Here is a 21148-nt window from a genome sequence, read left to right on the forward strand (position 1 = left end):
TCCTGACTGAACAGGTCACATTTTGAGCAAGACTTGTGCAAGCAAACACAGATGCTGTGAGTTCCTGTGTGCGGCATCCGTGTCTGCAGCATCCGTGTCTGTATTCCAGCCAGAAGACGGCAGGAGTGAGTGACCTCTTATTGGGTTTGAGACCTACTCTAGAGAAAGGGATCCATGCCAGGTACTGTAAACTTGATAAAAGCTTCTGTGTCTGGAGGTCATAGCCCCCAGCTGGAAACAGCTGCTGCTGCTTCACTCAACACCCACGCTGTGCCCGTAAAGTTGCTTTCTAAAGGTGTGTTGTTGTACCTATAAATTAATGCGGCTCTCAGCCTGGAGCCAAGAGGCAGCTTTTTGCTGTGGGGCTGTGGTTACTGAGGAGACTTACAACAGATACGCACCCAGAGTGACTCTTGGATGCTCAGCCCTCTCGAGAGTTGATCACGTGTTTCTGGTTCCTGGCATTTTGTATAGTTTTGAACTGTGGTGTAGATACATTGATGTGGACGCTCTGAGGACCCTGATTTCTGTTGCATTCCTTAGGGGGATGCAGAGGGTGTTGGTTTTTGTCATTTCAGAGGCAAGATACCTCATCTTGGTTCTCCCTCTCTGTGAACGACCCTTTAGGATTCGAAAGCTTTCAGTTAGCTACTATGACTCTGTCCCGCCCAACTGTTAGCCGCGGGTCATTCTGGAACATGAAGGTGCCTTAAACTGACCTTTCCCAGTTCTCGGATCCTGGCTGTTTGACGAGTGGCTATGGCCCCTATGTTTCCTACACGTGCACAGCTCCAACATGAGCACAGAACATCTGCGTGTGCTGAGTGATGGATGCCAAACTGGGGCCCCCACACACCACCTTTCCCATCCCTCCAGCCAAAGAGAGAACTTGACCACGACAGACAAAGTTCTGGAAGGGGCCTGCCCAGCACTGTGATTGACAGGGATCCTTTTCTTGGTTCTTGTGCTGTGTAACCTTTATGTCAGCACATCAGCAGTTAGAATCATATGAAAAGAGGGAAGCTCAATTGAGAAAATACTTCCCTAGGACGTGGGTGCAGGCAAACCTGTAGGGCATTTTCTTAATTAGAGATTGATGAGGGAGGACCCAGCCCATGGTGGGTGGTTCCATCCCTGAGCTGGTGGTCCTGAGTTCTATAAGAAAGCAGGCTGAGCAAGCCATGGGAGCAAGCCAGTACGTAACATCCCTCCATGGCCTCTGCATCAGCTCCTGCCTCCAGGTTCCTGCCTTGTTTGAGTTCCTGTCCTGACTTCCTGTGGTGATGAACAGTGCTGTGGAGGTATGAGCTGAGCAAACCCTTTTCTCCCCAAGTTGCTTTTGGCCATGGGTGTCGTCACACCAGTAGGAACCCTGACTAAGGCGGTTCCTCGGGCAAGAGAAGAAGGTCCTTTCTCAGAGATAAATAGCACAGTTGGAGCACATAGATGGCTGAGTGAGACTGATTTCCTGAGTAAGTGCTCTGCCACACAGAAACATCCGGCGAAGGTATTCCGTGGGCTGACATAGAGCATTTTCATTTGGGCTTGCACATCTAAACCAGAACACAATGCATATGGCCACATAGAAACCCTTATGTGTTCACCCTGTAAGTAAAATATTGTTGAAGATGCTGGAAATGTGTGTTCATGTTACGGTGGCAGAAAAAGGGTGCTGTGAGTTTTGTGGGAAGCAATGCTCCTGTTTTTGCAACTGTTGCACCCAACTTCTAAATTATAAAATGTGGGTTTGTGGCTTACGTTTAAGAATTGACCCATGGGGGTTGGGGATTTAGCTCAGTGGTAGAGCGCTTGCCTAGCAAGCGCAAGGCCCTGGGTTCAGTCCCCAGCTCCGAAAAAAAGAAAAAAAAAATTGACCCATGGCTTGCCCTATCCTCATTTAATTCGATGAATTAATGGTGATTTAATTTGTTTGATGGTTTCCCAAAGAGATCCAGTGGGATCAGATTATTTTACAATAACCCAGAAAGGCCATCTTTTAACACCTGTCCTGTGTTTATGGGTTGGTTCTAGAAGCATCCAGATGATTATAGTCGCCCATGGTTTGCCCATTGCCTTTGCTGTTCTTGGCTGACCACGATCAGCTTCCCTGAACCCTCACCACAGTGCAGGTTATGTACTAGTCAGCCACAGCATGAGGGCAGCAGAGGTTAACTAACTAATTAACCAATTAGTTAACTAATTAATTAGCTGACCAGTTAACAAATTATTTAGTTAACCAATTGATTTGCTAATTAACTAGTTAATTAACCAATTAACTAATTAATTAACCCATTGATTGAATAATTAACCAATTGTTTTGCTAATCGATTGACTAATTAATTAACTGTTTAACTAATCAATCAACTAGTTAATTAACCAATTGATTGACTGATTAATTAACTGATTTATTAGCTAATTAATTAACTAATTATTTTAGTAATTAATTTACTAGTATATATGGTGGTTCTGAGACGGTTCTTAAGCTCTTGGAATACAGTGGCCAGAGAAAGCATCCACAGTCACCCCCTTCATGGCCTTAGGGGTAGATCTTAATCAATTAATGACAAAAGTGGGCCAGGGCCCTACCATTATGGCTAAGTACCTGCGATAGACCACTAATAGAAAGGGAGAGACTTGGGTTAGCTTACAGTTTCAAATCTTTCTCCCCATGGTTGGCCTGTGGCTAGGCAGTGTGTCACAGAGTAGACACCGACAGAGAGGTATGATTTTAGTGACCCAACCCCATCTTCTAACACTTCTTTTTTTTTTTTTTTTTGGTTCTTTTTTTTCGGAGCTGGGGACCGAACCCAGGGCCTTGCGCTTCCTAGGTAAGCGCTCTACCACTGAGCTAAATCCCCAGCCCCGAACACTTCTACTGCCTCCCAGTGGTCCCGTGTGTTCAGAGCCAGGCCTTCACCACATGAGCCCTTGGAGGGCGTTCCAGATATACACTGTAGCAATAAATAATTAAGAATGTCATTCCAAGACAGGCAAGGGCTTTACCAGGAGGGAAGAGTCCTGCAAAAGCCTTCATGATAAGACTCAAAGAAGTGACATCTTAGATGAGAGAGCTCGGATGGTGAAGATGACAGGAGATTGGCTATCTCAGTGATGAGGGGATGCACATTTGCCAAGGACCAACCTTAAAGGGGCGCCTGAGGGAAGAAGAAAAGACTGGTATGGCTGGAACGCAGAGAAGGAGGAAGATGTTAGTAAATGAAGTCCCAAGAGGGAGCAAGGGGCACGCACTGACCAGGCTTGCAAGATCAAGGGCCAGCTCAGCTGCTTAGCACTCATCTCACAGACACCACGCTGTGCAGCCTCCATGGAACCAGCTTCCTTAGCTATAAAATGGGGTAATGCAAGCCTGTGTCACTGATGTTAGGAAGCCTGAAGAAAATATCATTTACATATGCATGAGATTTTATCATAGTCGCTCCATAATTAAAACAACATAATCAGTAGAAACTGGTCTCCTCACATCTCGAGGCAATTGCACTCTCTCCAGGTTAGCAGCAACTGTCAACTTGACACAGTCTAGAGTCACTTGAAGAAAGATTCTCAGCTGAGTAACTGTCTCTGTCACACTCTTGTGGGCATGTCTGTGAGGGACTGTTTTGAGTACTGATTGATGTTGGTGGGCCCTGTCCACTATGGGTGGTACCATTCCCTAGTCAGGTTGTCCTGGATTGTGTAAGGAAGATAACTAAGCATGAGCCTGACCAAACCAGAGAAGGGGGTGGGGAGAGGGAGAGGGAGAGAGAGAGAAAGAGAGAGAGAGAGAGAGAGGAAGCCAGCAAGGTGTTCCTTCCATGTTTCCTGTTTCATATCCTGCTCTGACTTCCTTCAGTGATGGACTGTGACCAGGAAGTGTGAGCCAACTAAGCCCTCTCCTCCCGATAGCTACTTTAGGTCAGTGTTTTATCACAGCAAAAAAGGACACTAGAACATTCTCTATCACCTAGATATTACTTTTCTAGAATCAGTCCTCTGCTCATTGAGGTCCCTCTGCCTGGGAAACAGTAACCAATTCTAATCATGCAGGAAAAGAACAAGAAGGAAGCATCCTCTTAAATACAGGCTGCGGAGCACAGACAGATTTCCAGTTTGATATTTCTGGACCCAGCAGTAAATATTCCAAGTAAAACTGACTACTAATGTCTGCTATGTACACTGATTGAATAATATTCTAGTAATTGCCTAGGAATATTTGCTGTGCATACCAGAGGTTGTGAAATCTGAGTGTTTTGTTCTTATGCCTGGAGGATGAGAACACCCTTGACATACATCTTCAGATTTTCCCAGCCTCCTCTCTGGCTACCCTGTCAATTTTTCCATTTTTTTTTCTTTTCTTTCTCGTGTGTGTTTGTTGTGTAGCTATTTCCTTCCAGTCTGAAACATTACTGTAGGAAAGCCCTTAGGACAGAAAGTCAACAACTCAAAAATCACTTCAGGAAATCCCTGAAACTGATCAGATTTACTAGCCCTACCCCCAAGACCAAACAGTAAAGATTGAGGTTTACTCTCAGACAAGACAAGCTTCAAAGAAAACTCTGAGACCAACCACCTAGCAGGAGCAGAGCAGGCCAAGCTGCCTGGGACAAGCAGAAACTGGCCAAGGTACCTGGAGGGGAAGACTTAGGCCAACTGAATTCCCTGGAAAGGGCAGTCTCCAACCTGTTGAGCTGCCTGCAGTCTGTGCAATGAGTGCCAGGTTTCTAGCATTTGTGAGATGTCACCCATGCTGAGGTGGGTGAAGAAGAGAGTACAGAGCCTCTACAAGGCCAACACATTAGCTCTTCCTCTGGCTTGGCTGAGAAGAGTTAGATTTCAGGGAGATAGGGATCCAGACAGATGGTTCTGTGGTTCAGAACACTTGGTTGTCCTTGAGTAATTTCTGCTCATGTAAGTAACACTCACTCATATTTTTTATCAGTAACCAAAATAAAGCTCATGGTTCACCAAGTTGGACACTTGTGGCGCCCATACTTTGGCCTGATGTGGGCTCCCTATTTGAGATGAGTAGACAGACATATATTACATCTCCCCAGGAGAAGTCAGTCATACAACAGTATTCCCGTGTTCTCTGTTTGCATGAGTGTGGTTCCCATGGGAGCCAGAAGAGGGAGTCAGATCTCCTGGTGTTAGAGGTATACGTGATTGAGAGCTCCCAGGATAGTGCTGGAAACTGAACTCAGGCCTTCTGCAAAAGCAGCCGTGCTCTCAACCTTGGAGCCGTCTCTCCGGACCCCTCTCTCCCCCTAAATCTAACTCCACACTCAAGTGCCAAGGAAGTGCTGACGTGTTGGTCCTTGCACAGGCTGTACACTCTCTCCACCCAATGGCACCTTGGCTGGTGCTGTCTATTTTGCCAAGAGCATACTATGCAACTCGGGGAGCTCTTGACTCATCCTCAGAACCACTGCGTACTCTTTCTGGGCAGCTGAGCTCCTGTCAGAAGTAACTCTGCATTCTGTGCCTCAGAGCACTCAAGGAGTGATTACAGCTCTCTGCACTGTGGTGCTGCTGTGTTGAAGCCTCTCTTACATCCACTGCTGCAGTCCCAGTTTCTAGCACAGTTTCTGGTACATGGTTGACACTTAGGTCTTTATTCTGCTTTTTGTTGCTATAATAGAATGCCTAAGGCTGGGTTGTTTGTAAAGAAGAGGGCTTTTGTTTTTTAAAATCTAACCTTTTAGGAGGCTGAAGAGAGTATCTATTCAGCTTCTGGTGAGACTCCGTAGCAGAAAAGAAGGACGAGGGAACAGGCCTGTGTGGTAGGGAGCAAATGAGAGAGAAGGTTTACTTTGATATAACCTGCTATCAAGAACGAATCAGTCCTGCAAGATCTAACTCAGTGTGGAGGAAAGTTAACCTGTGCTCTGAACAAAGACAACACATGCACACGCATGCACATACATGCACATACACACACACACACACACTCACATAGGCATGCACATACACACCACATATAAGTACATGCACACATGCACACTTACACAAGTACTTACACATACATGCACTTTTACACATATACATGCAATACACATGCACGTACACAAACTTTACACACACATGCACACACACACACACACACACACACCAATGATAATATTTTTAATGTCGTTTAAAAGACTTGATCTGTCTACAACGGCAGGACCAGCCTCCCACCTGCACATGGCCCTGCTTCGTCTAGCAATACCACACAGGGGATCAGATTTCATCATGGTCACCATGGGGACAAGCCATCTTCCAACCTCAGCAGCCGTTCAGTATGCGTTGAAATAAAGAAATAAGTGAATTAACAATATTCTGCCAGACAAGAACTTCTCTGTTAAGGGACAAATAGAATTAGGAGGAAATCTATTTCTGTGTATGGCTGCGAACTTAAGGTGTATCTTAAGGCCACAGAAAGCCCGTCCATACAGACACAAGACTCCGTGTGTGTGTGTGTGTGTGTGTGTGTGTGTGTGTGTGTGTGTGTGTGTGTGTGTGTGTCGGATGTTGCTGGCTGGAGATGGTAGGTGAGGCATTGCACGTAATTCAGCAGCTGGGTAGGAGGGAGCTCATCCTGCCTGGCTGCCTGAGCTGGGATTACCCTCATTGTTGGCCTTTTTCAGCCTCGCACTCAGGGCGTTTGGATCTCCAGACCCCTGACTTTTGACTTGGAACTCATAGCATGGGTCTCCTGTTTCTCAGGCATTCAGACTGAGACGGGAACTCTGCGTTGGTCTCCAGCCTGTCTGTTTCAGGTCTTTTGGGCTCCATAAACTTTGTGATCCCATCTTCCCTGACAGAGATTCTGACATGAGGACTGGAGAACAAATATTTTTGGGTGGGACTTCCAGGGGGACCAATGAGAGTTGAGAACCTGGGAAAGGGCAAAGGACAAAGTGCAAAGCCCAGGTGGAATCTCAGGCATGGCTGGGAGAGGAGACACCAGCTATGAGCTAGGGGCTGTCTGGGGTGGGTTAGGGATGGGGCCGAGGGAACCTTGCATTAGGGTATATTGTGCTCATGAAGAAACTCAGTAGCAATGGTCTCCAAAGGCAGTGTCTGGAAAAGGTCACTGGCATCTGCTCTGAGAAGTTTCAGACTGGACACTGAAGTTGGAGGCAGGAGGCAGGAGGCAGGACACAGGCAGAGGGACCGGGAAGAACTGGGGAATCGCCTGTGGCTTCTGCATTGGTAACTGCTCCATCCATTGGGTTGTGACGAACCTTTTCACAGAGTAGCAGGTGCTTCTAGGACATCATTTTAGAAGCCAACCCTGACATCTTTCTCTACTGCTCCCCACATATCCACCAGGGCTGATGGTTTAGGATGCAAATGTCCCCCAGCCCTTGGCCCCTGCTGGCTCCCACCAGACAACTGGAAAGTATCTGCTTCCAGTCAGCCGAGGCAACTGTTCCTCACAGCAGACTGACAGAGCTGAGAAAACTCTGAGCTGGACACCCACTTGATGTCTTACACAGAGTCCACTCAAGGGCTCTAAGGACCTGGGTAGCCACGCTGATCCCCCTTTCTCCCCAAATCTTGTCTGATCTGGAGCTGCTGAGTTCCTGTGAGGAATCACAGCACAAGACCTGTGACTTCCTCCCTGGACCTTCTCTCCCTTCCTTCCTGTGCCCACTTCCTTCTCATCCAAACTCACCCATCATTTCTTTAGAGACTCCTTCCCTGACATGTTGGCCTAGGGTGACTCATTGGATGCCCGTTGCCATAGAGACAGGCTGCCCTTCTTACTTGGAAGTGAAGGTTGCAACATGGTTCTGTTTCCTCCCAGGGGCAAGAGAGGGAGCCACACTGGTTTGTACCAACCTCTATGTCCTGGGTACCCAGCAGCTACAATCATGGACAGACAGAGGGATGGATGGTCAGAGCACTTCCTTCCTCATACATAGCTATGGTTCTTGTATTCCAGAGAGTGGCAGGTGTGCCCATCTGAAACCCACTGTTCATCCTTGACTGGGACATCGACCCAGAGTCAATGGGCAATCGGGAGGACATATGGGTTGAAATAACACAGAGAGCAGAAGAGAACAAACCAGATGCCCCTTGCTTTCTCCTGTTGGGCTCAGCACACACTCTTGGTTGAAACTGGTTATGTCCTGAAGTTGGCAGCCTAGGTTTTCGGTGACATCTCAGTATCAAACAAAATGCCTAGCTTCTCTAGCCATCACTTAGTGACCTGTGCAGAGATGAGCCGAGGAAGACCATGTGACCTATTGCTACTGACTGAGAGCTGAGGGGTTAGAATGCAGATGAGAGAAGACAATTCTCCACAGAATTCTCGTTACTCATCTTTCGATTAACAGAATTCTTCCTGCCAAAAAATCCTGGAATTCTGAGGAAAGGCGGCCCTGAATGTACCAAAGAAAATGATGCTGTTCTGTGTACTCAGAGTCACCTTGGGGTGTCCTCAGGGTAACCTTGAGGTGTCCAACGGCACAAATTACATAGTTTACATGTTTGTAACAACATGGGGTTGTTCAGGGAGTGCTGATAGGTCTCCCAAAAAAAACCTTCCAGTCTAATGTGCTTGTTCTACAGATAAGTAACCTTGTCAAAGCATGATGGTCATGTCTTTGGTGGACTGTGAGTTCAAGGCCAGCCTCCTTTATACAGTAAGCTCCAGGTCAGCCAGGGTTACATAGCAAGATCCTGTCACAATACAAATAAACAGACAAATCAGAAACCTGGAGGAAGTTAATGCAAGCTGGGACACACTCTAAAGTAGCCCTTCCAGATGTTTCCCACCTCAGAACCCAAGTTTCACAGGACAGTAATAATTATTTTCCAGGGCAAGATGAACCAGTGTCTCTAAATGTTTCAGAAGGGTTGAGTTAAGCAAAAGTCAGAAGTTCCCAGAGCCTCTGACAGTGATGGTGGGACTTCCAGAAGAGGAGAATCCATGGACGATTTACCAGTCTGAATTGCTTTGCACAGGCTTGCCAAAATTTTAGTGAAAAGCCCCAAGCAAAAGAGGGAAGGCAGTCACGTTATGCAAGCCTCAGAGTAGAGGAACCAATACAGCAAGAGGGAAGCAAAGACCAAAATCCACAAAGTGAGTCATTAGGCTCAGAGAGAGAGAGAGAGAGAGAGGGCCTGCCATTTCAATGACGGTGCGTCTTTGTGGATGTGCTCCTAACTCCACGGCCAGAGGTCAGGCAAACAGCCTCTCTGCTTAAGGACTGCATTTAGCTGTTCTGCTCTGCTCTGCCTCGAAAGGAAGAGGAAGCTCACACAGCGCTGGGCTCTGACCTTCTCCACTGCCCTTCACAGGGCATGCAAACCAGAGAGCAGGAGCATGTGTTGAAGTAACTGATTGCAACCACATCCATCTGCCTTTGGTTACAATTGGACTTCACAGCCGTAACTGTTGTCTGAGGTGTCTGTTGGCTGTAAAATGGCAAGTGCCAACCGTTTCCCAGGAGACGGTTGTCACTGTATAAAGCAATCTTTGTAGGAAGTTTCTGTTTCTTCTTATGCTTAGGAAGTGCTCTGGAACAGAGGTCAGTGTAAAAAAGTATCTAGATTTATTATGACTATTAGCAGTTGGACAAGTGTTATGAAGCCATTCATTCTGCCCTTGATACTGACAGCTGCAGAAAACGAGTTCCCTCTGCACCGTGGGATGCAGAGTAAATTGTTTGCATCCATCTTCTGCACGCGCCGTGGCTCTCACTATCAGGTGCACGGAGAGGGCTGAGCACACAACGCGGGTGCTGTCTAGAACATGGGCTTTGGCAGGATGCTAATCTCCGCCCTCCTGAAGGTGGGAGATTCAGACACAGAACAGGCAGCACCCGTCCAATGACTGCCCCGGGCAATCAAAAGCAGATGGCTTTAGGGGCTGGATTGTCTTCTCATTGTTTCCAATTTTCTGTCTTCATTAAAGCTGTATTAATGAAATTGGCTATCAAGCTTTTACCACAGTCCCAAGAAAAGGGACAGAGACTTGATTCCCCTGACTTGCTGAGAAACACTCTTAAAGAATTCTATTCCTTGGCTCTTTTGAGGCCGAGCTGGAGGAACCATGCACTCTGAAATTAGTTTTGCTTGCCCATTCTTTGTTACCTTCTCCTCGTGGCCAAATGAATATTTTCTATCCGTGCCTGTGCTTCTGAGGGGAACGGAGAAAGATAAACCTTGCATGAACATTGGCAGCTTATGGACTTGGAGTTACCTGGTTTGTTGAGCTTGCTAATGGCAGTGACGGGGACAGAAAGCTGCTTCAGCGGGAATGAAAGGAGGGCACCTTGGGTCGACGTCCATGTGTCGGTTTACAAGGACTGAAAGGCATTCTCTTCAAGTCCAGCTTGTATTAGCTATTGCAAAAAAACCTACTGCCCAGAACACACTAATGCAGAGGGAGCAAGCTCTCCATGGCACAGCAGATAAGGCAATAACATAATGCTCTTATGTTAAAATGTATTAAATATTTTAATTTAATTTTAAATTCTTTTATAATAAATGTTAATATAATATTTTATAATAAAACATTTTTAAATTTAAATAAAAATTTACTTAAAAATAACACAGTGCTCCACACTAATGTAGAGCTGGGAGAGAAGGTTCTAACTACGAAGGATGAGAAGGAAATGATACAGTTAACTCACTGGCTTCACCTGTGTGGCGCATGTGTCACAGCGTTACAGTGTGCTCCAGAAAACTCTGTATTACATATTAATGCTTTAATGTAATGGGTAGAGAAAAGTCATCAGCTATGACTTGTATGATGGTCCTGTGCCTTTAATCCCAGCACCCGGGAGGCAGAAGCAATCAGACCTCTGAGTTTGAAACCAGCCTGGTCTACAAAGTGAGTGCCAGGATAGCCAAGGCTAGCCCATGCCCCCTAAAAAGGTGAAGCACCATGAACTGGAGATTGTTCAGGGAGAATAGTCTGTGAGGTGAGAGACACATTTGCCACTTGCTGTCAAGGGTACCCAGGGGACAGGCCTTGCAGAGGACATAAGGTGGAGCACAAGCCATTAACTTTGTGCCGTTCTCAGGAAGGTTGCCCCAGTGTGTAAGTGTAGTTGGAAGTAAGGCCATGGAGCTTGGAGAATAGAAACTCTTCTCCTCAAACTCCTAAGAGTAAGTCGTCACGGAAGACAACCAGAATGCCAGGGAGACCCTGGGGACATCCTGAAAATATCAAGAACTAACTGAGCCAGGATCCATCCACACTGAAGGCCCAGGGTCTGTCCACACCCAAGGTCCAGTTGAAACTGAAGGCTGAATGTGTAACAGTCCCAGCTTGTCCCATTGTGTGTTCTCCAGGAGCTCAGGGACTTGGGACATTGGCTTAGAGGGACCAGCAGCATATGAACCAGGAGGGTTTGTGGTCACCCACACAGTGACATTGGTCAGAGTTCACCAATACATATTTCCAAGGCAGGACCCCACTCTAGAGCCCTGCGACCTCCTAGGGTAGCCTGGGGAGTGCCTGTAGTGTGCCCTACTCTGTGCACACAGCTACTTATGCAGAAAGGAGTAACCAGACTGTGTTGTCCTTTTCCAAAGTAGCAGGGCGAGCTCAGATTCTTTTTTCATTTATTACTTAGTCTGACAGAGAGTCTTGTTTATTTTTACAGCTGTGTTTGGTCTCTACCATATTACCCTCTTGCTTTTCCCCAAACCCTGCCTTTTTTTCCTTTGCTAGAAAAGTTAGAGGGAGAAAGGGCCAGATAGAGGAGGGAAAGGAGGAAGAGGGAAGGAGAAAGAACATCAAGACAATGTCTGTGTCCGCCCTCTACATGCACCGGTTTGCTCTGACAATGTGCTGTTCTCCTCAGCAGCCTGGGCTGTGGATCGTCTTCCCTTTGCTTGACTTCAAGCACTGAGAATCACAGAAGCTTTGGTGGGAAGATGATGTTACAATCCCCAAACCCATCAGACCTGCTGTGAGGCGAGGTTGCCATTCATTAGTTACACTGTAGCGGTTAGCATGAGCGGAGTCTGGATTCTAACCTGGGCTTCTGGGAACCCCAGAAACACTTTAGATACAGAGTGTCACAGCTGGTCAGTCAGATCTTCTGGTACACAATCATGACTCAGCACACTGAACTGTGACTCAGCGCATTGAACCATGACTCAGCTCACTGAGATTGTAAACTCTGGAGCGGGGATGGGTGCTAATGACTAGACGGTTTCCTCTGGCTTGCCTTCCTCCAGGAATTATTTTGGGTTGTAGTGATGAGCAAATCAAGGGTGGCGTTTTAAGAGGCACAGCATGCCCATTTTAAAAAGTCTCATAATTACAAGAAAGACTTGCAGCAGTGAAAGTGCTTCTCTGTCCCCATCCTTGGATTTGTAACTAGATCCCAGTGACATTAGCAAACCTGGAAGCTCCGAGCTATTTCCTTCCACCCCTTCAGCTGGCGTCTGAGCACAGCTGCGTGGAGGCCCAGCATCTCTGCAGCGAGGTGGTCGTGGTGGTTTTCAAAATGAAGTCAGAAGGTGGCACATAGGAAAAGCCCTGGGTTTTGCCCCTGATTTTCTGCCTTATAGTTTCTGGTTCTCTCAGGCAGAATTCTTCAGGGTGGTGAAGTTCAAACAGCACGACTGTTTTTCTGTTTGTAGAAGTGATTTTTTTTAAATCTATGTGTGAGGGTTTTTTTTTTAAATAACAGAACTTATAAAATAAAATAAGTAATGACATTTAGAAACAAAAATGATGAATGTTGTGTGTTTTCACTTCCATCACCCAAGCGCCAGAGAGGATGATGACATCTGCCTACTATAAAGGGCTCTGGAGGTGGGAAGGAGCCTGGGTCACAGCCCACCCCCCTCCCTGACAAGATGAGGCACCTGGGCACAAAGGCAACACTGTAGCTCTCCGCTTCCACTCTGCATGGGAGAGTAGGCTGGAAAGCCTTCTCTCGGAAATGATTGCCATCAGCGTACTTGGCACCACGCCAGGTACCAGGAAGCACTCAGGAAATGCCCTGTCTTCACAGGCGCATGAGGGGGTGAGCAGTCTCTGTGCAGCCTCTGCTGAGTGTCTAATAACCGCTTCTTCTTCACGGCTTCTACAAGAAATGCAGGTTCTCAAGAAGCAACAAGGATATGCCTGCTTCTCCCTGCTTAGCAGCTTAAACCTGATGGGCTTTAGACATTAAGCCACCCCTAGACTTGAGTAATCCCAGAAAACCATTCTCTAATTGTTTATTAAAAGAGCCAAATGAAATTAGCATCGATGAGACCAAGCCTTGCTCTCCTATGCTCCAGCTGAACCATTTCAACTCAGTCCAATCTGATGTCACGAGGGACAGAGCCCACCTCCCAGCACACATGGTCCATAACAGTGTTTTCATTTGCACAAGTGCGGTTCAGTTCTCAGAGCAATCTGGGTTGTAAGGTAGCCACAGTAGAGTGGCTACCTTCCAACAAAGACAGGAGAAATCAACTGTAGAACGAGGTGGACCTAAGCAGTATGGGCCTCAGGTTGGTGAAGTACAGAGCCAGGATCCAATCTGTGGCTTCTAAACTTCAGCTTCCTGGTTTCTCACCCTATCTGCCCTTGCATTTTAATCTTAGGTAAGACACTTAGCCAGTGGTTTAGATTCGGGGTTGCATAAAATGGCATGGAGGAATCTATGACAGAGTACACGGCGCATATCCAGAAACTCAGAAACGCCGTCAGTGTCAATTATGGGGTGAACCTTGGCCCTACGAGGATCAACCAGGTTCCTAGAACTCTCTGTGGTTGGCCAAGGCATGTGCCCGGCCACTGAGAATGGTATTTTCTCCATTCCGTTCATGAAACAAGAAACGGTGTCCCCTACTTTACACAGGGACCAGCTGGTTTCCACATGAATGGTTTCAGCGAATACAAAGCCACAAACTCTACCCATCCATTTCCCTAGACCAATCTCAAAATTCTCTCTCCCAAATAGGCATCTGCTGGGTAAGCTTACTGTCTTGCCATTGAGGCTTCTCCCTGTTCTGGAAGTTTCATGTTCAGACCCTATGCTTGGTCCTAAACTTGGATGCTTTATTGAAACATGCCCAGGTTCCAAATCCCAAAGCTTAGCTTGCAGTGTTGTTACAATCTTCTTCATGCTCAATCGTAGCCTGAAATACTGGAAGCTAATTCTAGTTAGTGGCCAACTGTGTCTCCTCACATCTGGGGCTTGCCCATGGCCGGCGGGCACACGCTTCATTCATGGGCACTGTGTTCAGTTCTGCCTCAGAGCAGCACAGAGAATAGCTTTGAACATTTCCTGTTTCTGCAGGAAACAGGCATTTCCAACATCAGGTCCAGCCCCTCGTGAAAACCCCTCTTACCTTTTGCCTCCCTGCGCCCTCCTGGGTGATAACTGGTTCAAAGCTTGACCGATGTGTCTGTTTCATCCCTGCATCTGCAAGGAGCGGATATGGCGACTGTAATTTTATTTTCCACGCTCACTAAACGGTTGCTGGATTATATATGAGTCCAATATGTCTACAGCTGGGAGATGTGATTAGAATGGCCCAGACTCGGGAACCATATGGTCAACCGCCCTCATCAGTGCAACCAGCGCTGAAGGGAAAAAAAAAAACAAAAAACAAAAAAAACAAACAAACAAACAAAAAAAAAAACAGCCAACTGAAGTTGACCTGAGGCCCTAAGATGAGCTATATTCATTCACGACTCGATTCTTACCTCCTGAGCGGAATTGCAAATTGCATTAGACATTGTAGCTTTAATAGAATAAACGACAGAATTGCCGTCAAACCCATATGAGATGAGGGAACTCTGACGTACCTGTGCTTGTTGACTCTCCCTCTCCTCCTTCCTCGTTTCCCCCTTTAAAGACGCCATAAGCTTCCCTGTGGCTTTGCCCATTTGTTCGCCTACCTAATCCAGAAATGTGCATTGGAAGTCTGGATAGAGTAGGTACTGCCTCTTCCAGACAGCGGGAATGCCCTCGGCAGGTAATACATCCTCAGACCTGGGAATGACGGTCGTTGGGCTTCTCTGTCTGTAACATGTTCCGTTGTAATCTGTTCCATTACAGCTAACCAAGTGTTCACTGCGGCCCCAGCCTCGCTATGCCCACTTGCCACATGGTGGGGAATGACAAGCCAACCATGTTTTAAACCGTGGAGGTGACATGAGTGAAGGGACGCTGATGATGAACAAAGAAGCAAACGGGATATCCTAAAGTTACAGAAACACCATGGAGAAAAGCACATCATGAAGGGAAGAACAGCAAGCGCTGGACCGCCAGTGTTCCCAGGCCACCTAACATGAAAGAAAGCGCTATACCGACATCTGGGCCGAGCGGTCCAGAGAGAGCGAAGGTGTGGAGGCCTTGAGGCAGGGGAAGACATACTTTTAAGAAGCAACAGCAGGAACCTGATGAAGGTCAGAACATGCGTGTAGCCATGAATGGGGGTGCGTGCATGCCTGCAAGCCCAGAAGTCAGGGAGATCACTGCACCCTTTCGAGCAAGGCTAGCCTAGGCTATACCATGTTGGTGAGAGACCAACACGGATAAACACTGTCTCAAAACAACAAAAACAACCCAGATATCCTTCGCGTCAGCCAGTGATCCGTCTAGCGTGCCTTTTATTTGTACAGTGAATCAACACAGGATTGTTGACTCGAGCAGAGGAGAAGCAGGCAGGTAGAACATGCTCAGAGCTGAAAGGGACGTGTTATTTTCATCACCTAAAATCAATACATGATGATGCAAGGATTAAAATAACCTGGCCTCCAACAGCCGGAGCGTGCTGTATTTGAAGATTTATCTATTAACAGGTTGATATCCAAAGTTTATCGGGAGCTACAACCCAATATTTGAAACCTGAAGTGATAGAGTTGGAGTCGGAAAAGGTAGGATATCTGTTAAAGGTGCTGGGAGGTGACATTTTTCCAATTTTGCCATGACACTAGGTATGCATGATCCAACCATCACAGGGCACACCATTGATAGATCTAATTATTGGGTGGCCATTAGAGAATGAGGGAATGGCTAACCAATGACTGGCCCAATTTGAGACCCATCCCATGGGAGAGAGCTAACTGCTGACACAATTAATGATAACTCTCTTATGCTTGCAGATGCTTGCAGACAGGAGCCCAGAATAACTGTCTCCTGAGAGGCTTCATTCAGCAGCAGATAGAGGCAGATGCAGAGATCCACAGCCAAGCACTAGGCAGAGTTCCGGGAATCTTCTGAAAGAGTAGAGGGAAGGATCGAGGGAGCTGGAGGGGTCATGGACACCACAAGACCTGCAGAGACAACTAACCTGGACCCACGGGGGTTCCCAGAGACTGAACCACCAACCAAGGAGTGTGCACGGGCTGAACCCAGGCCCCTTACACATTTGGAGCAGATGTGCAGCTTGGTCTTCATGTGGGTCCCCTAGCAATTGGAGCAGGGGCTGTCTCTGACTCTTGCCTGCCACTGGATCCTTTCCCCTAACTGAACTCCCTGGTCAGGCCTCAGTGGGAAAAGATGTGCTTAGTCCTTCTGTGACTTGATGTCTCAGGTGGGTTGGAACCTATAGGGGAAGGGGGCTTCCCCTTTTCTGAGGAGAAGGGGAGTGGGCAATGGGGGGAGGGACTTGAAAGGGTGGGACTGGGAGGAGAGGAGGGATGGGGTGCTATCAGAATATAAAGTGAATAAACAAACATATCAAAGATAAAAGAAATTTTATCAAATGGGCAAAGCAACTGCATAGCTACTTACAGTTCCCAAAAGAAGACACACAGGACAACGGCTTCTTGAGACTGGGCTGAGAACCACAATGGAGTATCACCTTACACCTGTGAGGACAGACACTGCCACAGGGTGAGCTACTTACTAAGATCTGGGAAATGTGGAGATCCAGGGCCTTGCACGCCATTGAGGAATACAAGGTGGCACTGCCACTGTGGGAGACTGCATGAGGACTCCGCTCACAGCCAACCATAGACCTACCACGTCGTCCAGCAATCCTGAATATGACCCCGAATACTGAGTCATCATCCAGAGGTTGCTTCCTAATGCGTAGCTTGGTGGAGCCCAGTGTTTAGTCACAAGGGCTGCAGAGCCTCAGGAAGAAGCTACTGTGTCCCCAGACCACTTCCTGTGAGAGGTCCGAAAACCTAGGAATAACATCTCAATTCCCTGGAAAGCAATCTGGGCTCCTCTGAGGAAGCCACTGATGATGAGTTGTTGATCAGTAACCACCCTGATCTAGAGGGGACAGCTCCAGATCTGAGACAGTCCTCTAGATGCCTGTCTGGAGGAGATAACAAGGCCAGGACAGAGCTGGTTTCCAGAATTCTTCAAGTTCCACCAAATAAAGTGAAACTGACATAGTAGCCAATCAGAACTGTACTGATGTCACTGTGCAGGCCCCTAACAATCTATTAGAGGTTACCTAACCCTTCCAGAAAATTCCCCTAGCCCTGCATAAAAGGGGCCTGCATGTCCCTCAAGTCATCGATATTTTGATAAAAGGTTGACCCCTGCATGCTCGTAATTTCTGCAGAATAAACGCTCTTTGCCTTTGCACACTATTTGAGTCTGGAGGTCTTCCTTCAGCCATCCTCAGACCCTAACACTTGTTGGGCTGGAACTAAAACAGGGTGACCTCAAAGCACTGAGAGTAGACACAGGTATCTGCCTAACACCGAGCTGGGCCAGAGGCTCCTATTGGGCTCTGGCCTGAGCCTGTGGTCCTCAGGCTCTGCTGGGTGCTGGATCGCCCCAGGAGAAGCCTGCCTCTGGGCTCCATGACATGAGCTTCCCTTGTCTGCTCCCGACTCTGCAGCAACTAGGGTATCCAGCCTACTGAGAGAAGGGCAATTTCTGGACACAGACCCTTCAGTAAGGGTCATGGAGCTTGCCCCACGCTGGGTTTCACTGGGGCAGCTGTGGCCTGCTTGGTTCCCACCCACCTCCTGCTAGAGGTGCTCTGGGGCTGGGGAGGGTGGGGGTGTGTACTTTCCTTGTGCTCAGCTCAGGGTCTACATTCTTTTTATGCTCAACAAGATGCTGGTCTGTCCCTTAGTCCATGTGCTGACTCTGCTGTGTGAAGAATTGCTCTGTTTGTTGGGTCAGTGGTGGAGCGCCAAGAGAATTCCATTTCAGGCTCTATTTAACCTATTACTTGCTTGACATGTGCTGGGAGAGTTGACCTAAAGTGTTGTTGTCATCATCATCACATACACACACAGTATGATAAAAGGTTTTAGCTAACTAGACTATCTCACTATACAATCAATATTTGTCGATTACATATCAATGAAGCTGGGGGCGGGGGTATTCCACTAAAGTTTCTAAAATGTGACTCTGTCTACACAGAATCCTTTTCTTCTTTAAAAACAAACCACATTCAGATGTTGACTGCAGATAATTAGAAGCTTTATCCATTTTAATCCAGATATTGAAAGTGTTTATCTTTAGAAAGGCAGGCACTCTATTTTTGGAAGGAGAAAGCTTGACAAAGTACAATGACTTAACTCTGTTTTTTTTTTTTCCTTTCTTTTTTTTTTTTTTTTTAACAAAAGCTATAATTCCCAACAAGCTGTTATTTCCTAGTGGGACTTATTCCTAAATATCTTTCTGGTTTTTCTCCATCTTTTATGAGTTAACCGGCACAATTTCTTGCAACTACATCAAGAAAGGGCTAATTTTGTGGCAGATTACAATAGATCATACCCAATGCAGACGTGTACTGGTGAACCCAATGGCTACCTCTGATGACCTCAGTTACCCACCCTGTATTATTTTAACCCTGGCATCTCTAAGTCAATGCTTTGATGACTCCAGAGCATGGGGCAGTTTTCAGGGTGTGTTGGCCACTGCTCGGAACCCAACTCAATGTGCTGAGAGACCAGCAAGGCTTATGGGATTGACCTGGCTAGGATGAGAAGAAATGAGAAATGACAGACAGACGTACAGCAAATCTGAGATGGGTAGGCTCTGCACTGTGATGGACCTCTAGCAGCCAAGTGCTCATGGTAAACAGCACAGGTGAGGAGGAGGTGGGTTCCCTGGTCCCTGAAGGAAGTCACTGTGGGGTTCTGGCTGTGCTGGATCAAACCACACTTGTAACACCCTGACCCTGAAAGCTTCAGTGGATGCTTCTGCTCACAAGGCCTGGTATCTATACTCACAGCAGAACCTGCCATTGCTCTGAACAGAACCTGCAGATGGCTTTGTCATTTCAAGAGTGCCCTTGACATGGTTGTGCCCTTGTCTGCACAGTCAGAATGCTATTCCCACATCATTTCTTAGCCAAGTCCCACCCCTGTTCTCTTTAGAAGGCCCATTTTCTGTCAGAGAGTTTAGCATGAGGCGGACACTGGCTAGGAACCTCTACTTCCTTATTCACTAAACCCGCCTACATTCTCTTTAGAAAGTTCTTCTTAGAGTTTAGAGCAAGGGCTTACTGGCTAGGAGTCTCTACATTGAAGAGGGAGGGGTGTGTGTGTGTGTAATACTGTCATTTGGGCGCTGAAATTGTTTAACTTGGGGCAAGTGACTCAACTCTGTGCTCACCTGTCAAAGCAAAGAGTTACACCCGGCACCTTAGAGCTGTTAGTCCTGATGTCACCTGCAAGGCCTTCATGCCGTCCCAACAGTCAAAGCATGTCAGTTAACATTACAGAGAAATAGCTTCTGTATGTCTGCTTGTTGACCCAAGAATGACTCAACAGCAGTTCTGGAGAGGAATTATTATCCACACAGAATGCTTCCCCACTTCTCCCTCGTTTCTGGGTGCATCAGATGACAGACATACCTTCTAGTTTCACGAACAGGACGGTGAACTCTATGTTGGTGCCACCTGGGTTTGCGGTGGCCCAAAGATGGCCCCCAAGTCTTGGTTTTGACTTCCCAGGAGGAAAACATTGAGAAAATGAGATTTTCCCCCTTTGTTAATAAAAGTCTATGTTATCTCAAATCAGAATCCTAAAGTGTATTATTTTAAAGTGTATTATTCTAAAGTGTTTCAGTACTCTGACTTCTTTTATGCAGACAGCATCCAGGAGAAGAATCGTTATTAAACACTCAAAAGGGAAAAAAAAAATATCTCAAGGCAGGACTGGCTGTTTAATAAATAAACCATTGAGTTCTAGCGGCTCTTTCTTTCAGATAAAAAGCAACGGCCTGCGTGCTAAAGAAACCTGTCAGGGCGAACCCACAGCTGACAGAGAGTGCCGAGCCGACTGAGATGGTGGCACAAAGGGCTGGAGAAAGCCGTCGTTGTAGAAAGAACAGAGATGCCTCTGGCAATTAGAAGTGCTTTAGTCTCTGAACTATGAGCTCAAGGAGAACTGGGGGGAGCTACCCGTATTTGAAGTGTGTCAGGGGTGCCCTTCCTGAGAGGCATGTGACAGGTACACATTGGCATGAGGAGAAAACCATCATATCAGTCAGTTTGCCGGGGGAATATTTTATATCTGCAACCACACGGCCAAAGCCTCCTTGTCTAACTGTCGATCTGGTCAGTGTTTGCCCGGTGTGTGGATACGAACCTGGGTGCTCAGGCAGATGTGAGCCACGTGTCGTTGCCCACTTCAGCATTATTTGACTTCCCTGACATGTGCTCCCCCTCCCTCACCAGAATGCCTTGTTTGGGGGTTCCCTGAGGATGTCTGCCCTCCCTCCGTCTACCATTGTTGGTAGTGTTTCCATCTCCTCCCTTTCCGGTGGGACCGCATGCCTGGTAGAACTCTGCTGTGAGGTTCCCTAAGACCTCACCTCCACAAGCAGACTTCTTGTTTCTCCTTTTCTCAGAGCCTCACATGCCCGACAAATGTCAGGGTATGTGACGTGAGAATGGAGAAGTCACGTCTGTATGTTGACAGCCAGGACGATTCTGGACAGACAGGAGGTTTCGATCTATATCCGAGTGAATCATCTGTGACATGATACAATGATGCATAAAACTGTCTCCAAATTAAATAATCTTGTTTGCTCTTTATTTTTCTTCTAGCGGACATTCACTCTACAGTTTTTTTTTCTTGATGATTGATTGATTGATTGATTATATATAAGTACACTGTAGCTGTCTTCAGATACACCAGAAGAGGGCGTCAGATCTCATTACAGATGGTCATGAGCCACCATGCGGTTGCTGGGATTTGAACTCAGGACCTCTGGAAGAGCAGTCGGTGCTCTTAACCGCTGAGCCATCTCTCCAGCCCCACTCT

At 47.0% G+C, this 21148-nt stretch overlaps 1 long non-coding RNA gene across 1 annotated transcript in view; it reads left to right on the plus strand.

Moving 5' to 3' along the window:
- The window catches only part of LOC108348498 (uncharacterized), a 35790-nt gene extending 18284 nt beyond the window's left edge, over positions 1–17506 (plus strand). Inside the window, exons 2-3 of the long non-coding RNA XR_015641047.1 lie at positions 15012–15832; positions 16061–17506. This is a non-coding gene — a long non-coding RNA (uncharacterized LOC108348498). The remainder of the gene's footprint in view (positions 1–15011; positions 15833–16060) is intronic.
- Positions 17507–21148: the final 3642 nt, after the last annotated feature.

This window comes from Rattus norvegicus, chromosome 17 (genome assembly GCF_021556685.1).
Source record: "Rattus norvegicus strain SHRSP/BbbUtx chromosome 17, alternate assembly SHRSP_T2T, whole genome shotgun sequence".
Lineage (NCBI taxonomy): Eukaryota > Metazoa > Chordata > Mammalia > Rodentia > Muridae > Rattus > Rattus norvegicus.